This window comes from Lissotriton helveticus, chromosome 9, assembly GCF_964261635.1.
Source record: "Lissotriton helveticus chromosome 9, aLisHel1.1, whole genome shotgun sequence".
Taxonomy (NCBI): Eukaryota; Metazoa; Chordata; class Amphibia; order Caudata; family Salamandridae; genus Lissotriton; species Lissotriton helveticus.
This window is the reverse complement of record NC_136070.1, coordinates 1,244,113,214-1,244,135,719: the sequence shown is the minus strand read 5'-3', so window position 1 is coordinate 1,244,135,719 and position 22,506 is coordinate 1,244,113,214. Positions and strand designations below refer to the sequence as shown.

Here is a 22,506-nt window from a genome sequence, read left to right as displayed (position 1 = left end):
AGGAGTTCTTATGTTAAGTACATTGGTATAGTACATACCCGACATCTGCATGGTCATGAAGTACTTATGCAATCTTGGCGCCCTTTACGGTTTGGGGATTCTTACTGACAGGAGGGTTTGGTTGTGTGTTGTTATGTTTTAGTCTTGAGTCATACTGCATAGAAGCCGGCAGGTTTGAGTAGAATAGTCTGCTGTTTATTGATTGATTACTGCTGTGCTACTACTAGGCAAGTTTCCTTTCACAGAAGATTGGCTCCGATACTTATGTTCACCGTGGTCTTATCACTTGTTGGTATGACGCTCCACTTAACTCTGCTCGGGTCTAGTTACACCCAACAGCCACTTGCTTCAACCATGCGCTCTGTAAATTTAATTTGCGGATCATATGAAAATCGACAGGGTGCAATAGAAGCTTGGTATTGGTAGGCTAAATCTACTTCCAATAGTAACAAATCAGATGCAGATCAATTGATAGTCCACTCCAGATCCTAATTCAAAACGTGTGATTATTGCCTCTCTCATTACAAAATATAATCATCAAGGTTCCTGCTCATCACCGAGGTTTGCACCCTCGAAAAAATATGTTATTTTTAAAATAATGCTCACCCACAGTAACTTTGTAGCATGCGTCACCACTGCGTCCTCGCCCGGAATTAAATACATCTGGATACACATCAATTTCTGTTAAAGAGGGAACTATTTGAAAATGTATTTCACGGTGGGGGGAGCTATAAGGTTAATCGGTTAAAACTACCTAAAGGAATGTCCAGTATTTTATTTCCACTGTCCTTTGGTAAAGATAAAAACAAATATTAGACATGAATGGAGTATTTAGCTCTCTGGTCTCTCTGCCGGTGGTCTACAAGTTTCAACCAGTTACTTAACCGCATGCGTGCGGGCGGAATTCCGCTCGTACGCGGAATTTTGCGAAACCGCATTTTACGTGACGAGCTGGGCTCGTCATCAGCGTAGCAGGAGGCTACCTCATGATGAGCCCAGCTCGTCATCAGCGTGGAAGGGGTTAAATGCCACTGGGACCAGAACAAGATCCCTTTTTATGTTCTTTAATGAAACACTCTTCCTGATATTACTAGTAATGTAGCATGTATTTATTCCCTCATGCAACTCATAACAAGCATTTGCAATGCAATCGGTCTCGCATTTGGGGAAGTTTGAGCTCTTGGCTTTGAAAAGGACAATGTGTTTTACTTTTGTTTTTAAGTATGTAGTGGAGTGATGATATCTGCATAGCGTTATTGCCATTCGTAAGACGGCACCGCACTGGACAACCAGAAAATGGAAAATAGGTTATGAGTCTTTTTTGCGGGAAATGCTTTGTTGGGTTTAAAAGGACGCGAGGATGCATTTTGTACTTAAATATTGCTACAAATAACTGTGGGTGACATATGGGTAAAGGGGAAACTGGCCACTTTCGTTTGGCCTACAGGCCAGGTATCAACTGGCGCCCGCCGAGACCTTCAGATCAGCCATGCTGTCTCAGCTGCCATGCACAAGGAGCTACCTCTGCCAGAGTCCTCTCCACTCGAGGACAGATGGATACTGGACCCTATGCCCACAAAAGCTATATCCCTTACTTATAAGAAAACTGTTAAACAATCGCCCCGATCCTATGCAACGCTTGTGACAGATTTGGGAGTCGGACCTGGGGAGCATAGACGATGATGACTGGCGCGACGTATTGGCTTCTCCTACAGAAGTGGCTATCCCTATGAGACTATTTAGTTCAACTGAAAATCCTCCACTGAGTGCACTTTGATGCAAAGCTTCTGTTCAAGCTGGGTAGGAGGCCCGATTCATTATGCTTACGAAAGTGCAAACAGACAGGCACCTTCTTCCATATCCTATGGGACTGTCCAGTGGTGGGGCAATACTGGGGGAAGATTACAAAACAGATGGAGGGCTTGTGGCAAAATCTCGAAGGCCTTCTCCCGGTTGTGCCTCCTTCAATGTGTGACCACTGATCTCTCGCAGATCGAGCAAACATGGGCCTCAATGGGATGGGCCATTATAAAACGAGACATTGCACAGAAATGGGGTGGAGACGGCCCCAGGTCTGTGTGATTGGGCTATTGATGTGGATAGGGCAATGGTTGCTGAAAAGAAAGTGTTTAAGCAAAGACGATGCCCCAAGAAATGGGACTATAAGAGGGAAAGTGGAACAAATATAGGGGTTATATTTGTTTGTCCCCTTCAGTTGAACTGCAACGTGAAAGACGCTTATTGCTGGATGAGCCTGTAAGTGATGCTGCGACCATGCACTAACACAAGTAGGTGCCGACCTGCCTGTAAGTAGCCACTTGATTTATGTGCTGCCTGTGCGCCTCTGTCCCTTAGTAATTCACACCTACTGAACAGACAAGACACTTTCATCCTGGTCCATCTTTGGGAAGAATGTGGTGCTCATCAATTTATCTATGTATTCGCAGTATGTGTCATTGTATTGTGGACCTGACCAGTTTTATCATTGCCTTGTACTTGTTCCTTTCTTTTCTAATACAAATTGTTATAAAAAAATATATTGCTGCTAATGTCAACTTATTATTGCCCATAGTTTTGCATAATTCTTCCTAAATTTTGCATTATTTTTGTAAAGGGAAAAACACAAACTTCACACATTCCTAGAATTGAATCCAGTAGCTTGGAATCTAGTTAGTCATGTGGGTCAGAAACCTGTCCAAGATTAGTGCTGCCATCTATGCTGTGGCATTCCTGTGCAAGTCTGTATACCATCAGATATTGTACTTGCAGTGCATCACCCCTACCCCCATCAGATCAGAAAGCCCATCTCGCTTTACACTAATTTAGGATGTCGAACAATAATTCCTACACAAATAAACTTGTCCTGAAATGTAGTGCTGTGGAAAGGTGCTTAAGGAAATCAGACCTCCCCATTGACCTCACAACATGCTCGATTTAGGTTTAGCACAGAATCCTATTCCATTCTTTCCTTAATAGTCAGACTTCTCCATGCAAGGACTATTTTTAGGGACTACCAACAACAACAACAACAACAACAACACCCTTCACCCCAGGCTCACCCATTTTGGCCATTTCTGGTGATTGTGCACCGACTGCATGATTTCTATGAGACAAAAGAGACAGGCTTGGGCCTGAGAACTCACATGTGAAAGGCTGAGGCACCTTAATAAAATTAATTGAAGTCCAATTCCTCCTCGAATTGAAATCTGCAATGACAAAGCCACCAACCTGTGCCAAACCTGCTGCTTTACTGCCAAGTAACGTAGTTAAACAATAACTCACTTAAAGCCCCAAAATGCTCTCCAGCATTTACTGAAAAACACCTTTACAGCCTCTTTGCTGAAGAACACCAGTGCTCATTTTGAAGACTAGGTTATGTACATTGCACCGTATACCATTTGGGGTGTGGATAATATAATCAAGTCAGGACTGACTGCGCTACTTCAATTCACACACAGTATATGATACTATGCCACCGACTGACAGTCCTAACTTCCATAATACGATCTGAGAACGGGGTTAGACCGTCTCTGTGGCGTAATTGGTATTTTGATGAAGGGACAGCATTAAAAAAAAATTCTTTTTTAGACAAATTTGTTCAGGAACCGAAGGTCCAATATGGGTCTGAACTTGTGTGGATGGTCTCTTTTCCGGACCAGAAAGTATCTGGAGTAGACTCCTTTCCCCCTCTGCAGTGGGGGGACCTCTTCTATTGCTTGCTTTGCAAGAAGGGTCGACATCTCCTGAAACAGTAGATCTAGATGATGATGCATGGATGTTACCGGAGGAGAGTCCTTTGGAGCCGTGCAGAAACGTAGCGTGTATCCATTGTCCAGTATATTTAGCACCCATTGATCTTTTGTTATCTTGCGCCACTCTTGAGTATAGTACTTGATACTTCCTCCCACTGGAGTGCGCAACGGTGCTGGAGGAAGCATTTGCTCATTGCTTCCGCCTGTCTTAGAGGTTGAGGTGGATTGTTGCTGGTGTCCTCCTCTTCCTCTCGAGGAGCGTCGGCCCTGGTACTGGGATTTCCCCGGCTTGCCTTGGGACCATTGAGGGGTTTGAACCCTCTGTTGGTTTCCTTTCTTATTATAGGGCCTGTAACGCTTCCTGAAATCTTTCCTTTTATCAAGGCCCACCGCCTTCAGAGTGTCTAATTCCGTTTTCATTCTTCCCATTGCCTCATCTGTATGGGACCCAAACAGAGAGGTGCCTGAGAAGGGAAGATTCGGCGCAAATAAGAGGAACGGCGTGCACAGATGCCTATTAGCATAGGAGTGAGCTGCTAGAGACACGCGATCAGCCGCAATGCTTATGACCTGGTTTGAAACCAGAGCACCCTCGTGAATGATCTCTGAGAAGTCCTGCTGGTCTTCTTTCGGAAGCTTCTCTTTAAAACGGTCCAAAGAATCCCATAGGGATCTGTCGTATCTCCCCAACAAAGCCGCTGCGTTGGAAACTTGTAGTGAGGAGGCTGCTGAACCGCAGGCTTTCCGCCCCCAAGCATCCTGAGCCTTACTATCCTTGTCAGGAGGAACAGAGGAAGAAGATGCTACTCAAATGTGTTTTCCTCGCTGCTGCAATTATCACTGAGTCAGGAGGAGGATCTAATCTCAGGAAGAGAGGATCCGATGCAGCCGGCTTGTACTTCTTCAGGATTCTCGCAGGGGCCGTTTTGGCGGAGGCTGGTGTTAGAAAAACCTCCATTACCGGTTCAATGACTCCCAGTACCAAAGGAAGCAGAGGCCTTGAAATAGATCTTTGATGTAAAGTCTCATAGATGATGGATGTCGTCGTCTGGGTAGTGGCCATGGTGATGTTCAACTTCTGTGCTCCTCTGGAGAGCACATCATGGAACCTATTATTATCATCTGTAGGAGAAATCCTGCTATGAGGACTCTCTGTGAGGGTGGGAGAGTAATCCCTCTTTGAAGAATGTGTGGAGGAAGACGACCAAGATGGTGTACGTCGTCTTTTATGATGGCCATGCTTACATATGCGATCAAGAGGACCTACCCCGGTGCTACCTGGTGCGAGTATGAGGTGATTTGTCCACTTCTTGCACCAATTGTTGTAACAGAGATCTATGTAAAGGGTTCGAGTATTCAGCCGCCATTTGCGCAGCACCTGCCGACGCTGGTTTCCAGAGATGCAGGGGTTGCATCCACCTGGGAGAGAGATGTATTGAGGGAGATCTCCGTCTCTCTGGAGAAGGTCTTGTAGGAGAACCTACAGGCTCTTCAGAATGCCGGGAGGTACTGTGAGAAGAGGCAATTGTCTGTGGGGAACTTCTGACAGACTGAAGAGGCCCCACGGGATCTTGAACGCAACCTCCGTCGCGAAGAGCGATGAGACGTCGCCTGCGAGTACCTAGACGTAGATCTGCTCTGTGTCACCATAATGGGGGAGACTCTGGATGTCGAATGCCTCCTTGACGTCGAATGCCTAGACGTCGAATGGAATGACCTTGAATGTCTTGAGCCTCCAGATCTTGCTCTTTACGGCGAGCGGGTTCTTGATCTTCTTGATGTCCTGGTCGATGGAGAAAACCTTCTCGACTTCGAACGATGCCTCGACGTCGATTTTCCTGGTCTCGACGTTGAATGTGTAATAGGAGATCTAGACCTCGACGTCGAGCGTTTCCTCGACGCCGACGGAGATGGTACATGTCTCGACGTTGAACGCCATCTGGATGACGTCGAAGGAGATGTACGCTTCGACGCCGATCGCTGAACCTGCGACGGCGGAAGGTGACTCGAGGACGACAATCGCCTGTTTGACGTCGACAAAGATTTATGCTTCGATGTCGATCGCTGGTGACTCTGCGAGAAAGGAGCCTGCCTTGACGTCGAACGCCGCCTCGACGGCGACTTGTCTCTCGACGTCGGGCGAGCCCGCACCAACGGAGATCGCTGCCTCGACGCCGATCGCCGCCTGGTTGACGACGGCGGAGGCAATGACGTAACTGTGATCCTCGACGACGATCGGTCTTCTCAACGGCGAGCCCGCTGTCGATGATCTTGTTGTCGCCGTTTTTGACACTGAAGAATGGGTTTGAGGCGCCGGGCCCGACGCCAGTGGAGGGCCTACTGGATTCTTACTTGTAGAAGGCCTATCCTTACTCTTCTTCAGTGGTGACCTGCCTCTGGAGGAAGATCTTCTCCTCTCTGCCAGTCCACAAATGCAAATCTTCTCCCTGTCCTTCAAAGTTCTTCTGGACAGGTGCTGGCAATGTTGACAAGTCTGAGGATCATGTTCTGAAGGCAAACACAAAATACAGACCGGATGAGAGTCTGTGTTTGCCTTCTTCTTACCACAGGAGGGGCAAGGATCAAAAAGGGAAGGCATTACGGAGTGAAAAATAATGCTCAAACCCTCAAAAAATACCTGAAAGGTACTTCAACACTTAAAAGATGTCGAGTGAAACAGGTTTTACCACAAAAAAAAAAAAAGTAATTTTCTGACAAAAATCAGAAAAGATTAGAGCTGTAGAGACCAGGGTCCTGTCAGAAGGAGCTGCAAAGAACAACTGACCTAACTGTCACCCCCGAGGCAAGATGGGAGCTAGGGGTCATGGCTGCCTTAAAGGCACGGTGCCAGTTTTTTTGTTACTGTCTATGTGAGTTAGCTTTTTAGCTTTCTATTCTATGGCTTCTTCTACAATGCAGCCTATGTGCTGACAATGCTTTCATTTCCTTGCAGGAGTACCTTTTCTACTGTATAATAAAGCAGTTTCCAAAGGTTTTTTCTTTCTCCCTGCTTTTTATTGGAATGTTTTATATGCAAAGCCTTCTGCAGCATTGTTCAGCTTTTCCAGAGAGGACTGCATTGTACGTTTTTATATATGTATATATACATATATGTAGAGCTACATGTATATGATATAGGTTTTCCGGGGTCCCGCACATGGCGGGAATATTCATGTGCTTATGAATATTGATGAGGATCCCCTGGAAGAGAAACTTCATTGCTGTGGATATATGTGTGCTCATGCATGCCTGACATATGCACGTTTTGTGTGGTGTGTGATCTCTGGAAAAATGTTGTGGTGTGCATATAGGTTTTTAACATTGGTGTGAGTTACTCAGGAAGATTCAATGCTAAGCATAAGACGCTGTCAACGGTAGAGTTTTAAAAAATGAGAGATATTATAGGATTCAATGGATGTTGTTACTTACTGCTGGCCATTCAGATATTTGTGGTACTATACCCTGCATAGTAGAGACCAGGGCTCGCTCACTGCCCCTTACATGGTCTCCGGCGTCTTCTGCCTCACGTGATGTGACATCATTCACGTGATGCCAGTCCATCAGAGAGCACGTTTTAATTCACCTGGTGTCATCGCTATCAACACAAAATTCTATCTCATTTGCACTACTGCCCTGCTACATTCTAGTATGCAGGGGCTTGCTGCACGAATGGCTGGTGGTAACCTCTGAATGCAATAATAGCTGTAATCATAGGGCAACGTCTTAGAAAATGGTATTCTTTCCTTAAATGGAAGCACCATGGAAAGGTAAATCGAAACCAAAACAAGAAATTCGGATATACTTTCTTTAGGAAGCACACAAGGTCTGACAGGTATATAAAATGTTTAAACATTAAACATGTGACTGGAATGCTAGCAGCAACAGTTGCAAGCTACTGAACCTATATTCTTCCGTCCATTAGATTTCTTACATACTGCTTTGTCGTTACAAGGAAGACACGTATCTGACCCCTCATTGATAGCTAACTGGCCAAAAAAGGAGGAGCTATACCAATAAAAAGAATTTATTTTAAAAAATGAGTTGGTACCCGGTTACATATCAGAATCAGCAATTCCCAATGGGTTTCTGATATTTTGACTATCATCAGTGAGCCGTACCTGAAGCCCTTAGGCACTTAAAACATGCGGTTGTACATATCATTGCTTGTATCTTCTATAATTCAAAGCTATATTTTAAGTTACATTCAATGCATGTTCAGTGGGTCAAGTAGTAATGGTCTAACAGATATATAATAAAAATAAAAAAAAATAAGACCTCGTGTATACCAAGCATGTCAGGCCCGTTCTAGACGGCTATTGGACTTTCGGGGGCTACTGGTCCCCAACAGTGGGGGGTTGAGGTTGTTTGCCACTGGTTTTGTGGTGCTCATCCTACTGCGGCTCTGCAAACTGGACCAAGTACAATTTCCGCACCTGACTGAGGGTAGTGAGGGCGAGCTTCACAGGCTCCTCAAGGAGGCAGTGTGGGGGGCGGGAGGGCAGGAATACCAAATTCAACAATAACTGGCAGATGCAATAAAGTAATGTTCAGCCCAGAGCCTTTTCTTTCGATACAGTATTTTTTAATCCTATAGCAAAATGAAATACTGTATAGTTCAATACATACAACAAGTTTGCAGACTCCAGTGTTCCACCAATGAGGCACTTTCAGCCTTTTCCATTCCAGTAATCACCTTTCTACCAACTCAGGTCAAGACTGCCGCCATTACTGTCCCTACCCATGCATGTTACGCAGGATTAGGCTGAGATGCAGTTCTCATTATTTTTAATATGCAACCGGGTACAATAGTTTATCGTCCCTTGGCATTAATCCAACAGTCTGAAAGTGAACGTGGCAGGCCGTGCCTTTGCATCTTGCAGCCCAGGTAGCAGGCGGTGCCCCGCGGTCTACCTGCATGATGCATTCAGCAGTCCATGCAACTGCACCATCCACCATTGCAGTTGCAGCGCAGTCTTCTTGCTGCATAGCAATGGCTTCTCTGTGCACCATGGCAAGAAGCTTTCGGAGGGAGTGGACGGGTCTTCACATCAGAGCAGCAGTCTTCTCAGACGGCTGGGGGAAGGGGAGGTCAGGCTGTTGCGACCTCCAGGCCGAATCATCTCACAGCAATGGTGTTAGGCAGTGGCAGCCTCTATGCAGATTAGGTTCTCCGCTAAACGGTGATGCTGTCTCTTTGCTCCTCGTCATTGGCTGCACCACTTGATGATCATATATCCACAGTCGACTGCTGGGTCACAAGAATCAGGCACAAATTGGTAGTACAATTTACGAGATAAACAGCACAGAAGAGTGGGAGGGACCTTTCTTGATACAGGTCTCTCTTAACACACTCTCTTTGGGTAGTCCACTTCCTTTGAACATCCTCTCGCTAAGAACACATGGGCCTCTCCTTTTTAACAGTCTCTCCTCCTGCAGGCCCAGCCACACTCCTTCCCTCTCAGAAGGCAGGCACGCTTCAAGCAGACTGTCAACTCCTCCAAAGGACAGTTGTGATTTAGGTGATGCACCCTCACCTCTGGAAATATCAGAGCAGATCTTCTAAAACATTCCTGTTGGTGCCTTTTAGTCTAAAGTTCAAGCCTTTAGCCTCTATTTCTACTTCAGGATGTTAACAGGATGAAGATTGGAACATATGGCAGTCGGAAGAAAACATCAGCTCTTAGAGGAAAATAACAATAGGAAAAAACCCCAAAGTTTACAGGCAGGTCAAGAACAGAACTGGAATCAGGAAAGCAGAAGCAGGAAAAAAACTGGAAACCTTCTCAAACGGCAACGAGTTGAGAATGCAGCTGCGATGCTCCAAGTACACTGACCAGTTGTTTTTAAAATCTCAGATAGAATGGGCCTGGGACTGGAAGCAGAGGAAGAACAGGAAAAACTATCTCCCCATAAATGATTGGGAATATACAAACAAAAACAGACAAACTAAGTAAACTTTCCAAGTATAGATCTGGCTTGGCACATAACTAAACTCAAGGGAATACATATGGATTCTAAACAGTCTGAACTAAACTATACCATTGTCTAACCAAAACCAAAAAAAAGTCCGCTAAGACGTGGCTCGGCATTCTGCGCCGACACCCTGGACTGAGAACCAGGAGCACCACCAAGATGTCTCACAGTAAGACAGACCAGCCAAACACGGGTGGACCTAAAAATGGCAACACACTTGCCATGCATTGCCCCAATGCATTGAATCTGTGAAGCCTGCTCAATTCTCACCCGAAATACAGAACATCTTCTTCAGTGATAAGAGACCATATGGAAGAAATCAACCCTTAGAAACAAGACTAGAGTTAACTTCATCCTTCATTCTGTAAGTAGAAACAACTATCTAGTAAAAACCATCAAGGCAAACTTGGGAATACAGCGAAGTACGTGGTTTTGATCTAACTTCGTATACATTTTCCAGACAGGAGATGAGAATCTATTCTCTAAAACAGAGTTCTTCAATCTGTGGGGCGTGCCCCCCTGGGGGGCCGTGACACCGTCTCAGGGGGGGCACGCACTCCACCCTAAAATCTCACCTTTGTCCTCTACTGTCCCACATCTTCGCAATTCTACTTCACCAGCAGGTAGAGGCGCGCACCTGGAGTCAACAATCAAAAGGTCTTTAAAAGACCTGTGAAGTACTCGCGCCCAGGAAGCTCCCGGGCTGCCACACACCAGGAGGGGGAAGGGGGGCTGAAGCCCTTTGAGTCCAATGGGCGTTGCGCGTCTGCCAGCAGGTAAGAGCTTTTCTAACATTGCTGGGCCATTTGGTGCTGCCCAGTATCCGTGGTAGGGAGGGGGGGGGGGAGGCTTGTTTGGTGGTAACGATGAAAGGTTGGAGGGGGAGGGAGGGAGGGAAAACAATGGGGCACGAAGTGCCCAAGCTTTTGCAATTCCACCCAGCTAACCAGGTTATTTCCTTTGCTAAAACTGAAAGCGATGATTTCATAGCAGAGGAGACTCCTTGCCTCACACTGCAGATGAAATGAATGTCTGTTACTTGCTTTCAGTTTTAGCAGAGAAGGCTTCCTGCCTCCCACTGCAGCTGAAGCATTGCAGCTCTCGGAATTTAACCCCGTCCAGGGAGGGTTAGCTCTTCCCAGAAAGGCGACAATGTTGCTTTTTAAATTACACCGGCGGGAGCGCAATGATCACAGGGCTAAAAGGGTTGCCAAAAGACAAATCCCAGTCAGGTGTTTGAACAGCCTGCACGTTGCTTCTCTTGACACTAAATAGGGGTTATAAATAAAGAAGTATGTATTCATTTATGATGTGACTTTTCTGTCTTTGTTCACTTTTATTATCAGTCATATCATTCAGGCAGCCCTAAAACACAATTTAAAGTGCTTTCTATTTCTACTTGCTGTTCAGAGTGTGCACAGATAAGTGCTGAAAATAGAGCTTTAGGTGACTGCTTATTTTTGTACCACCTGGGACATCAAAATAATGAGCCGGCAACCCTAATCATAAAACTGGAAGTTTGTTGCAAGATCAGCCCAGTATTTATTTCCTCCACCCTCGATCCCTGGTTAATGCCATAATAGCAACAGCAATAGTTTAACATATCTAAAACCCTGCGCTGCCGTCAATAGCATGCTGAGTTACTGCAAGTGTCTGGGAATGCACCCTGCATTCAGACAACTTGCCTTGCTCCTCATTCTCGCCCTTCACTTTCATGCTCACCCTGCACTTACAGCGATCACAATTCCCTCACACTGACCCCCATGCACTCACACCATTCACCCTGCACTCGGTGATCACTGCTCTCACAATGCACTTGTGTGGTTTACCCTGTACCTCAACCTGCAGCCACACAAGCACACTACCCACCCTGCACTCATGTGACACTTCACTCACCTGTCCCCCTCACTGCTCAATCTGCAATCTCACTTAAACAAGCCCATCACTAACCATGCATTCATTAGTCCCACTCTTCACTAACATGCACACCCAAATTCATATGGCCACCTCACTCACCCTGCAGTCACTCCACTTACCCTACTCTCACACTGTCGCATACCTCACTGTGCACTCACATGAGCACTCCTACCACCATCACAGCACAGAGGGTTAATGTGCCTGCTACAAAGAAGGTGTACCATGCAGATCAAAGTACTGAGGGGCATATGTTCAAGGAAGTTGCAGAGTGAGGTGTTAGCAGTCATGGGTTATGGCCTCTCTCTGCCACTTCAGAAAGGGAAGGCTGGACCATATTTACAACAATATGGTACAGCCTTGCGTTTCTCTTGCGCTGGCGCTACACTTAGCAGTGTAGCGCCAACGCAGACAGCATTGCACCATAGTGCAAGGGTGTCTGCGTGCAGGGGAAAGATTGTTTATGTAAAGGAGGGGGACCTTCCTGTACATAAACAATCTTTAAATGCCATTTGTCAAACTTCCATGTGTGCTGCTTAATGCAGCACACACGGAAACCACAAAATGGATTCTTTTTTTTTTAAAGATTACAAATACAAGGAATTTAAAAAAAAATTCAGCTGGGGGGCTCAACCTTCAAAGGTTTGAAGACCTCTGCTCTAAAACTTCAGAACAAGCTTGGGGTGCTGGTCTTTCAAGTGTACTTCTCAGGCTGCTCTCCAGAGGCAGCCTTTATCAAACGTTATGCGTTTAGCAGCCGATGGCACCAGGAGCTATTCCAAGCAGTAATCGGGTACAAGAAAAAAGGGTAGTCATGGCCTAAAAAACGTCCTTATCTTTAACAACATAAACTACAGTCCCCTTCATGCCTAAAGCCTTCCAAATGGCACTACCCAGAAAGAACTAATTAGCAGCCCCGTTTTAAGAAATTGAATTTCAAAAGGTGGCTCTGTCTCCATCCTCCTCACTTAAATGTCTAGGTCTCCACTCCCCCAATCACAGGAATAGACACAATACATTAACAAGGTCATGGCAAGCTATTTTCATCCTCCACCTTGAACGAAAATGGATCCCACTGATTTCAGTTCTATAACTAATGCACAGTGTCATACTACCACACATGTACGATTTGCAAACTAAAATGTACATGCACTCGACATACACACGGATATCAGCGCAGGGGTCTGAGTTTCTCAGAACAGTGGAACGTTACACAGGTGGGGGACAGAAGGCCACACTCGTACAGACACAGATAAAAATGTCTGGTGACACTAAAGATTGGCAAAACATGGTAAACTGTCACCAATGCTTTATGTACCAAACCAGGAACAGTAGTCCATTGTGTACTACGAGGGCACACTTGACGCACCCCTCCAGTTCAGAGGACAGATCCTGGACCTCACGCCACCCATACTAGATTAGATTGATGCCAGGACCAAAATAACTCTCAGAATACCAGTTTCACATGCAGTCGGGAACTCAGTAGGGGAACACACCATTTCATCATGGAGGGTATATTCCCTTCCAAACAGGGTAACACTCTTAACCAAATGGGATGAGCAAGATGTGAATGCAGGACCTTGACAGGTCTATATTGGCGGGAACATTTTGGCAGCTTCAACAACTTCCTCCATGGAAGCCTTTCATAAGTAGGAATTTAAAAAAGAAATAAGAATTTAACTAATAAGGAGAACAAAGTTTTGATATAAATTAATGCAAAGCCAACTGTTAGTGTGTAAAACAGAGGGTTACAATGAAATCTTTTGGCAAAAGCTGTGAGAAACGATTGTATCGCATTCTTCCTTTTCCTCTTCCTGGTTGCCAAAAAAACTTGACAAGAACTAATTTCCAGTTGCGTTTCTGACATTTAGAGCATCATCAGAAAGGTGTAGCTGGAGTCCTTAGGCACCTAAAGAAGATTTTGAGAATCATCTAGACGGTCAGTGGTTATGTTTTAGGCAAAATCGAATGCAGAAGATCTGGAAAAGTATCCAGATGGTCAGTTATTGTGTTTTAGGTATTCACCTCCATTCCTGTTCGTATTAGATGACCAAAAATTCATTCACATACTAGGCGTTGTAAAATGTGATAGCCTTCAGATTTCTAAGCCTACAAAAGCACACAGATAAGATGTATTCTTTATGTCGCATATACACAGAAATAAGTGTGTATGTATGCATTGTGACATTATATGTACCATTTTAAGAAACCAATGTATGTTATTGTCACTAGAGATTCCTAAGGATAAACAATCCTCATTAATAGGGCAGAAAATAACTTCTGAATAGCTCCTAAAATTAAATTTGCAAACGAAAACAAATTTTACAAAAATAATCAAATCAACAAACGTGGAGTCATAGGAGGTAGAAAAAGCGATTTATAAGGCATCAGCAATTTGCTGATGTGTGTATGTATTCCTATTGCAACATATTTCATGCAATATCATAAAAAAAAGTATTTCCAGAATTATTTCCAGGAATCCAACAACAGTGCATCACTCAGTGCAGATAAATGAAATCAGTAGGCTGCTTCTACCGGGTCTTGGGCTACATGATTTGAAGCAGTAGCAATTTTGTCCAGTGGTGCTGAACTGAAAGCAAGATGGAAGATAGCTGATAAGCAAAAGAGTGCAAAAGCTGAGGCGTCCGCTCATTTGAATTAATTCTCCCTATCTGAAGATTAAGAAATGTGTTTTTCCCATTAAGTTCAGTTCTTATCAAAACCTATGATTTGACCTATTTGAAATAAGAAGCATCTAGAGAAGCAAATTGTGGATTTCGTAACATGGCAAAAATAAAAATGAGGAAAGCTCAGAAATGGACTTCAAAGGAAAAATAGGGGAAAACAAGAAAAAAAAATGCCACACATCGCGGCTCACAATTTCTAATAGAATTACAGTTCAAATATTGGATGAGGAATGGAGCCCCCAATTTAATAGCATCTTACAGTGGTTTCCGCAAGTTGGTGGAGATTGCATAACACCTTTACCAACTGCCATGCCGGAAAGATTTTGCAACCTTGGCTGCTATGCCACATTTGTATGATGTGTGCCGGAGCCTTCTGCAAGGCGTTGAGGAAGTCTCAGGGCTAAAAAAACACATAATATCAATGCAAATAAGCAGCTTACTTTAGATCATGACCATATGGCCTATACACTGTTTCAAAACACATTGCCAAAATAGCTTTTTTCTGTTTCTTTACTTTTACAAGTATTTGATTTTTGGACAGTTAGAGTCTCTTGCAAATGTAGTGGGTCCTGCAAGTTTAGTCTGACTTGTGCAAATCATACAACACAGTATTTGCATACACTGCAATTTTGCTCTATAGTTTAGCTATTAAGGAAACGTTACAACCATGCATATGTTGGCATTGTTTTTACAAATAAATTTGTTTTTTTATTTAAAAAATGTAATATATAAGTTTAAGAGGGTTTTGCATCTAGCCTTAGTGTGATCAGTAATGATCTAGTCAGCATAAATGCTGTCCCGGTCTATTGCTGGCCAAATTATGCATCTGTAGTATGAGTTTTTTATGTTGTGATCTGTTGTGGCCTAGATAGTTTCAACATATAAAACCTAATAATTACCAGCCTCAGGGAAGCTATAATCATACAAATTAGAGAGATTTGGAAACCAAACACAAGTTTTTATTTTTTCCTCAAACAAACCTAAAATATGTAGGATCTGAAAGAAAACAGTTATACAAAGACATAGGTCAGCTTAATAGTAGGGATAATTGTAGGGTCCCAAATACAATCTTGCATATGGTTCACATTAAAAAGGAGAGTTGTCAATCTGAGTTAGGCCCAGAAGAAGATATTAAAATCAAACTTTTCAAGTCTGAATGTGTGTTAGCAATGCCTTACTATCTAATATCTCAGACCAAATGACAGATCAAGACTCCTCAAACTAAGAAAATTCCAAAAGGGAGATATGCTTGGGCTGGATTAGATGAAGAATGATTTGTACAATACATACATGTGCAGAGGAGCCAAAGGCAGCCCTTATAACATAGAGAGTTCTACGTCCAACTTGAGCAGTCTTCTACATGTCACTTCCTTAATATTTTCATATTTGGGAAGGCCAGTCGTACACCATATACATGGATCTTCAGGCTGTTCTGAGGAAGAAAAAAAAAACAAATGCAAATCAATTCTGCACACAAATATAATCTTTCCCAATTAGCAAATGTTTTCATATGTTCAGTGTGTTTGTTTAGAACAAAAACAACTTGAAACGTGGATAACTCAATAGTGCATCACACTCGTTAGGAAGTGTTTTATGGAAAATCTTCCACAAACTTCAACATCAATGACATAGCAGTAAATTAAAAAGTGAAGAGTGCTATGGATAAATGTTCCTGGGGTAAACGCACAGAAAACCACTGCTTTCATCTTCGGCTATGACCTTCGTATCATCACTCTTTCAGTGGTGGAAAAGCACATTCATGTAAGGCATCGTTCCACAGTTGCCACAAAGTCAATACAAGCGCAGAGCCAGCAAAGGACAAAGCTTTGCTCCAAGCAATGCCAACAGTGTCACAGACTAGATTCACCCATAACCAGCATGACCTTGGCTGCAGAGCGCCCACATTTATCTCTTGAGTGCACTATAGTCCCATTCTATGGGATTCCAATCTGTCAAACAGGTTTTCCAATCTACTTATTTAAATTGGCTGACAGTGATGTCTCTTTTACCCCCTTCCCCCCATGCTTACACTTGATGCTCAACATGTTCATCACATGACAACAGTGAAGACAGTTTGATGGCAAATGTTTCCTTCAGCCTACTTCATTATAAACCTGTAACTTATGTATTGGAGGCATATGTATGCACAGAGGCCCTGTGCGCAAGGGTAAAAAATGGACACTATAAACAAGTCACATAGTTTTGTACTAAGCTCTTCACTCATCGTTTGGGGCAGACTGTACAATTTCTACTAAAATCTGTTCTTTCCTTTTTCCTTGGCATGCAGGAAAATGCTGCTTCTACAGACCCTAAGTGCCTGGGAGTTTAAAGAATCTCTGATGCAAACACCTCAGACTAGCTGCTCTGTTCTTTAATGGAATTAAACCATTACTTGGAGAAAAAGGCAACAAAGGCAGGTATCTTTTAATGCTACGGCATGATGAGAAGGTAAGAAGACTAGAAAGGGGCCACAACCTATGCTTTTAAGTGCCTGTAACTGTTAGGGTCGCCTTTCTTCTCTTAGCTTAAGAATATAACACCAAGTCTTGCTTCGCAATTTTGAACCAGAATTAAAACACTTCAGACACTGGTCTGCATCCATCAACTTGCCAACAACCCACTATCTTAGAATCTCATATTCATCTTTCACACCATGGACCAAGAACCCTGCTGGGCCCGAACCCCTCCAGATATTACCTAGGTCTACAAAACTGTCAGAATATCCACAACGCCGTAACCGAGAAAGGAAGGCATGTTCTCAAGATCCTGAGACAAAGGTGACCATTCCTGTTTAAAGGTGCTTGAGTGCTCTTGCACCCGAGGTCTGGGCTTTTGTATCCAGCATCAAATCGTTTCCTTTTGGTCTGGTTCTCTACTCCACAGAGCACTCACCTACCAGCATAGACCATAAGTGGTTTAAAGTGCATTAACCATTCCAGCCTACAGCAGTGGTTCTGCGCCTGTGGTTTCGGATTTAGGGACAGTAAATGACCAGGTTCTGGCTGCATCATCTGTCAATCTGATCAGCAGCAGCAGGCATCCATTTAGTTTTGGAAAAGTATTTGACACCACAGTGCTCCTGGAAAGTGTCTGTTTACTGACTTGGTGCCTTGGCTCATGCACACATGTAACCCTAACGTACCAATTTGGGTGTAAATCCAACTCAAGAATTCTAGATAACATTGATAGAAACCAGTCATAGTAGAAGCACAAGGAAGGCTTAGTAATGCAGCGCATGAATGCAGACGTTATTCCATCTCTCTCACATTTGTTCCAGTCAAATGCAGGCCTAAGAATAATGACAATATACATGATTCGGAGCATCACGTAGACCCATATGCATGAACCAGGTTCTTCCCAAGTATGCCACCATGCATCGGTACACCCTTTTATCCATGCATGCACGTGCCGGCTGCCAACAAAACAGATGAGGCTCTATGCTACGAGGCTGCACCAGATAACAATTACTTGAGTGAGTATCACAGCTTCCAAGGTTAAGTAATATCACCCTCTTCTTCAGCCCCCATGCCACAGTTCGAATCAGCTACTACATTAGTATTCCATAGAGGATGGGGAAATACAATTAGAGCCAGACCAAAAGCTTTTTCAAAACTGCATTGCTCAACTGGTGTCAATCATGGTATCAGAATCACGCTGTGATGTTTAGTGAAGGTATTTGGAAGCACACATGGAAACCTAGAACACTTCCACTAAAGATATATTTCGTCAGAAAGCAGCGCTTCTCTATAAGCACTTACGAAGCAGTACCTGTTGCCTGAAGTTATGGGCTTCACAAGAACTTTATAGCAATGGTTTGAACATTACTGGCTCTTTGCAAAGATCAACAACATTAGTATGGTAAAAATGGAAAAATGGCCATTTACTGGGGTCGAGGTCAGTCTCTCAACACATACACATCACATTTGTTATAAAATAACAGACTACTCTCTAGCAGTTTTCCTCGCTCTTGTGACTTGGGCGAATTTAAAAGGGACCATCATTCTTACCTATCACTGTTCCTTACACAGACCTTTGCACCTCACAGAGCAGGTTCATGTGTCAGAAAAAGACAACTACAGGCTCATCTACAAGTTCCCATGTTGGGCAAAGGATTGGAGAAGCTGGTCATCACTCAATTTATAAAGCGGACTAGATGTGTTTCGCTTGCAGTCTGACTTAGAGCTGATCAACAAATAAAACATTCTTTGCTTTGGATGGCAGAAGATGTGTCCTTGGTAGTTGTATGTTAGTTCACGTCATGTTGGGCCCATCAGAAGCCTGTAATACCTATGACCAATGACATATTGCTCCATATGTGGGGTCTAGAAGTTAGTAAGGAGAAAGATGCAAAATCAGTTGCCTCATTAACGCAGGTAGCAATGAATTTCAATGTGTCACATGTGGTGTGACATGGGAACAAATGCTGGCACTTTTCATTAAATGTGTACACAGTGTTAGACTCCTTGGGGATGTAATCCGAACCTGTAGTATGTAGCCACATCAGTATGGTGACAATATACAGATTTAATTCTCAATTGAAGGTAGACCTGAGAAGGCCATTAGGCAGTTGACAAAACGCTCGGAACAAAGTAGCTACTCGGATTATATAAATTGTCTGACATTATATTCAGACAGTAGAAACTGGCAATCGTGAGTTTTCAGAGCCAGAGCCAGATTAGACTGGGCAGAGGACAAAGGTGGTAAATGAAGTGAATTTCTAAACTGGGCTATAGAACTCTAAAAAGACACAAAGCCAATGCCCGATGTGAAAGGCCAATAGGCTCTGCGGCAAACACACTTCTTTGAGAAGACTTTAGAATGAATAGATTGAAGATGCGGACACCCAGAATGTTCCTCCTGGTCTGCTTTACCCAAAAGAATGGGAATAAAGGCATTGGTCAATATCCATCCCCCATACAAACTATGGTACACTGGTGAAGAAACCATCCCTCCTTCGAGGGACACTGATAGCAGGAAAGGAGGAAAAGGGGGGAGCAAAGTCTGAAAACCTTACACGCCCACATACAAATATACAAAGGAATTGTACGAGTCTAAGTCAGTAGTAAAAGAAGCGTTTCGATGACTCATGGTATTTCTGCCTTTATTCACTAGAGCATCTTTCTAGGCAAAAGGAGCAACTTGCCAGCAAAGAAATCGATACGGATATTATAAACATTTTGGAGACCTTGCAAAAACTTTTGTTTTAGTAATTCTGCTGTCACATCCCCAGATTGAAGTCGGAGCCCGAGTTGCAGCATGGGCTGGTGAAAACCCGGTATCAGTGGGCTGGGGTTCTGAGAAGTCTTCTGCGAAATAAGCTGCCTGAAGAATTCCCACCATTTCCAAAGAAATAGAAACAGATATGAAAGATCCCAGCAGGTACCGACTATCCTGCTCTACGGTGAACTAGGTGCTTCTAAGCTACGAGGACAAAAAGGAAAGCCTGTGGCATCGCAACTGGGTTTGAAGGTGGGTATAACCTCTTTCATGGACTTGTGGCGACCTGCTGTCAAATGCCCCATGACATGAAAAGGGGGCTGCCTTGAACTGAAGTGACCAATGGCCTGAGTCACAATGGCTGGGAACATCCACTCCAACTCAGGGTTGGAAATTCCTTGCTGAGACAGCACAGGAGTAACAAGAGCTCATTACCAAAGCGGTAAACTGTCTCATTACTCCACAAAGGTGTAAAATGGGGGGCATCGTATAGGGATAGACCCATGCCAAATATTCAGGAAATCCATACAAGACAAATTTACATACCAAAAACACCTGATCATAGTCCGAGGTAATCCTAAAAATCTGGTAGGAGTTCAGCCCTCTTGGACCTGGTTTAAGAGACGTTACGATGACAGTCTGTGAAGATGCAGACCTGCGGGAATCACATGCTGTAAAATCTGGTGCTAGAGAAGGGAGATCAGGCACGATTATGTGAAAGCCAGCAAACAAGTGAAAACCTCGTACACAGGCTCTTATGGTATACTCCATATGCAACATCTCTCTCCATCTCAAAGACATCACTCAGAATATTGACTGCTCGTTATTAGGGTTCCAAAATATTGTTCTTTTTTTGCAAAAATCACCAGAACACTGCTTGGCAGAGGAGAACTTCTCAATGGATCAAAAGAAGGTGAGATTCAAGAGGAATACATATTGCCTACAAGAATGAGCTCTGCTGATAAGGAATTATATTTTTGCCATGTCTGAAAAATATACAGGTCCTTCCAGTTTCATGCCAAATGTTGTAGACAATGGTTAACAGTTTTAAGTGCAAATTATTTCACTTGTCTTCCAAGAGAATTAATCAAGAGTAATTTTGCAGATCGAATTCACTCTGAACCACACTCAGACTTCACACAAACATCAGCCTTGTTCTGCTGTTTACATTGCTTATTCTTTTCTGGGTGGATCCTTCCAAGCCCCTTTATCGGTAGATCCAGATAAGTCCTATGTGTGGCTGACTAGTGCACTTGCTCTACTGCCAAACTTCCACACTGCCACAGTCCAATATGGAGAAATATACAACTTGGCATGCTTAAGATTGTCAGACAGAACCAACTAGGAGGTCCTACAGACTGACCCCTCCAACAAGCTTTGCAGCACAACCATTAACATTGCAGAGGAGGTTGGATGTGCAGATTGGATCACCAAACAGGAAGCTGAGTTTTTTGTTCAAACAATCCATGTATTCCATATTTATACACACTACCCACATTTCAAAACAGTATAGACCTTCTTCTGGTAGACATGTCAGGCACAGATTCTCCCAGTTTTGCGACTGGTTTCTTTGCTCATTTGTGAGCAAAACCAACTCATACGTAAAAGGCACCTAAGATGTGCTAATACTACAACAAGACTTACCATTTAACCCTGATATGGACTTGTTAATGAGATTAGACATCAAGGCTTTATACATTAGTATTTTACAAAAACAAACCTTACCCTTGGTAGAGTCAGTTTTAAACAAGTCGAAGTGGAATTACATCACCCCTATACATTTTGTAGTAGCGTGTGCCAAATTTGCATTACGTGAGAATTTCTTTGAATATGAAGGCACCATTTACCAGCAAAATTCAAGGGACTTCCATGAGGAGCACTCCGCCCCTCCCCCCTCCCACTGCTCCCTCCCCCCGTGTTGCCTATCTCTGGGTACACTGGTTTGAAGACAATTTCATTACAAGAACAACTCTAATAAGCCACACTTAAGACTATTGTGTTGCTATATAGACAACATTCATTATATAGACAGGCAATATACCCCAAGCCTTAGAATTCACCAAATGGCTCAATAAAAAGGATCCTTTCCTTTAATGTACGCACTTCACTCAACCCTTTTTAGCATTCCTTGATCTCAAGGGATTTTGGGTCACTTACCTGAAGAGGTCCTGGAACCCGGCACCACTCAGAGATCTGAAGCAATTACAATTTGCCACCCACTTTATACACTGTTTCATAATGTAATTGGGTCATGCATATTTCTGGTTCACAATGTGACAGTTATACCAGAAGGTGTTCTAGTATCATTGCAACAGCACTATAACAGAGGTCTTCAAACTTCTTAATGATGCGATCTCCCTTCTACTCCTTAAACTTTCATAGAACCATCTGTATTAACGGGAAGGGAGGAACAAAATAGAGCAGATGATCTGGCTATCTCAACATCAATGCGTCCACTCCCCAGGCTTCTTCCTACGGAAACCTGGAGCAGAATATGCAAAGCAGAGTATTGGTCTTTGCTGCAAACAGATCCAGATAAGGTCTGCCGAAACATATGCATATCCTTTCAACTGTTATCTTGAATAGTGTTAATTCCTGGGAAGTTGGGAACTTCCTGCGGAGATAATCGGCTAACATACTGTCATCCTCTGATGTGAACAGCCAATGGGTTTCACAAGCTCTGTCCTGCCTGTGCCCACTGGGCTGTAATTTGGTTGAGAGTTGGAAAACGTACTCCCTTGGTTTATATAGGATAATGCCAGCATGTTGTCCGTCTTGAAGGAAAGATTCTTCCCCAAAAGATGATGTTACATGCAAAGACTCGAAGATTGATTGCCATTAGCTCCATCCAATTTGATGAACTGCGGCTCTCCCAAAATAAAAATAAAAACACCTGCACTGACAGGTCTTGCACCCCAACCTAGAATGCTTGAACGTGTAGTTAGCACTACTGGGGAAACCAT

General features: G+C 43.6%; 1 protein-coding gene across 14 annotated transcripts in view; it reads right to left on the bottom strand.

Annotated features, from left to right (window-relative positions):
• The window catches only part of LOC144782416 (renalase-like), a 916,893-nt gene that overhangs the window by 2,268 nt on the left and 892,119 nt on the right, over window positions 1–22,506 (bottom strand). For 12 of the 14 annotated variants that reach the window (XM_078661749.1, XM_078661756.1, XM_078661755.1 and 9 more), the window contains one exon: window positions 15,617–15,758. The gene's annotated coding sequence lies outside the window, so the exon portion shown is untranslated. The remainder of the gene's footprint in view (window positions 1–15,616; window positions 15,759–22,506) is intronic. The other 2 variants (XM_078661758.1, XM_078661759.1) reach the window with 1 other exon arrangement.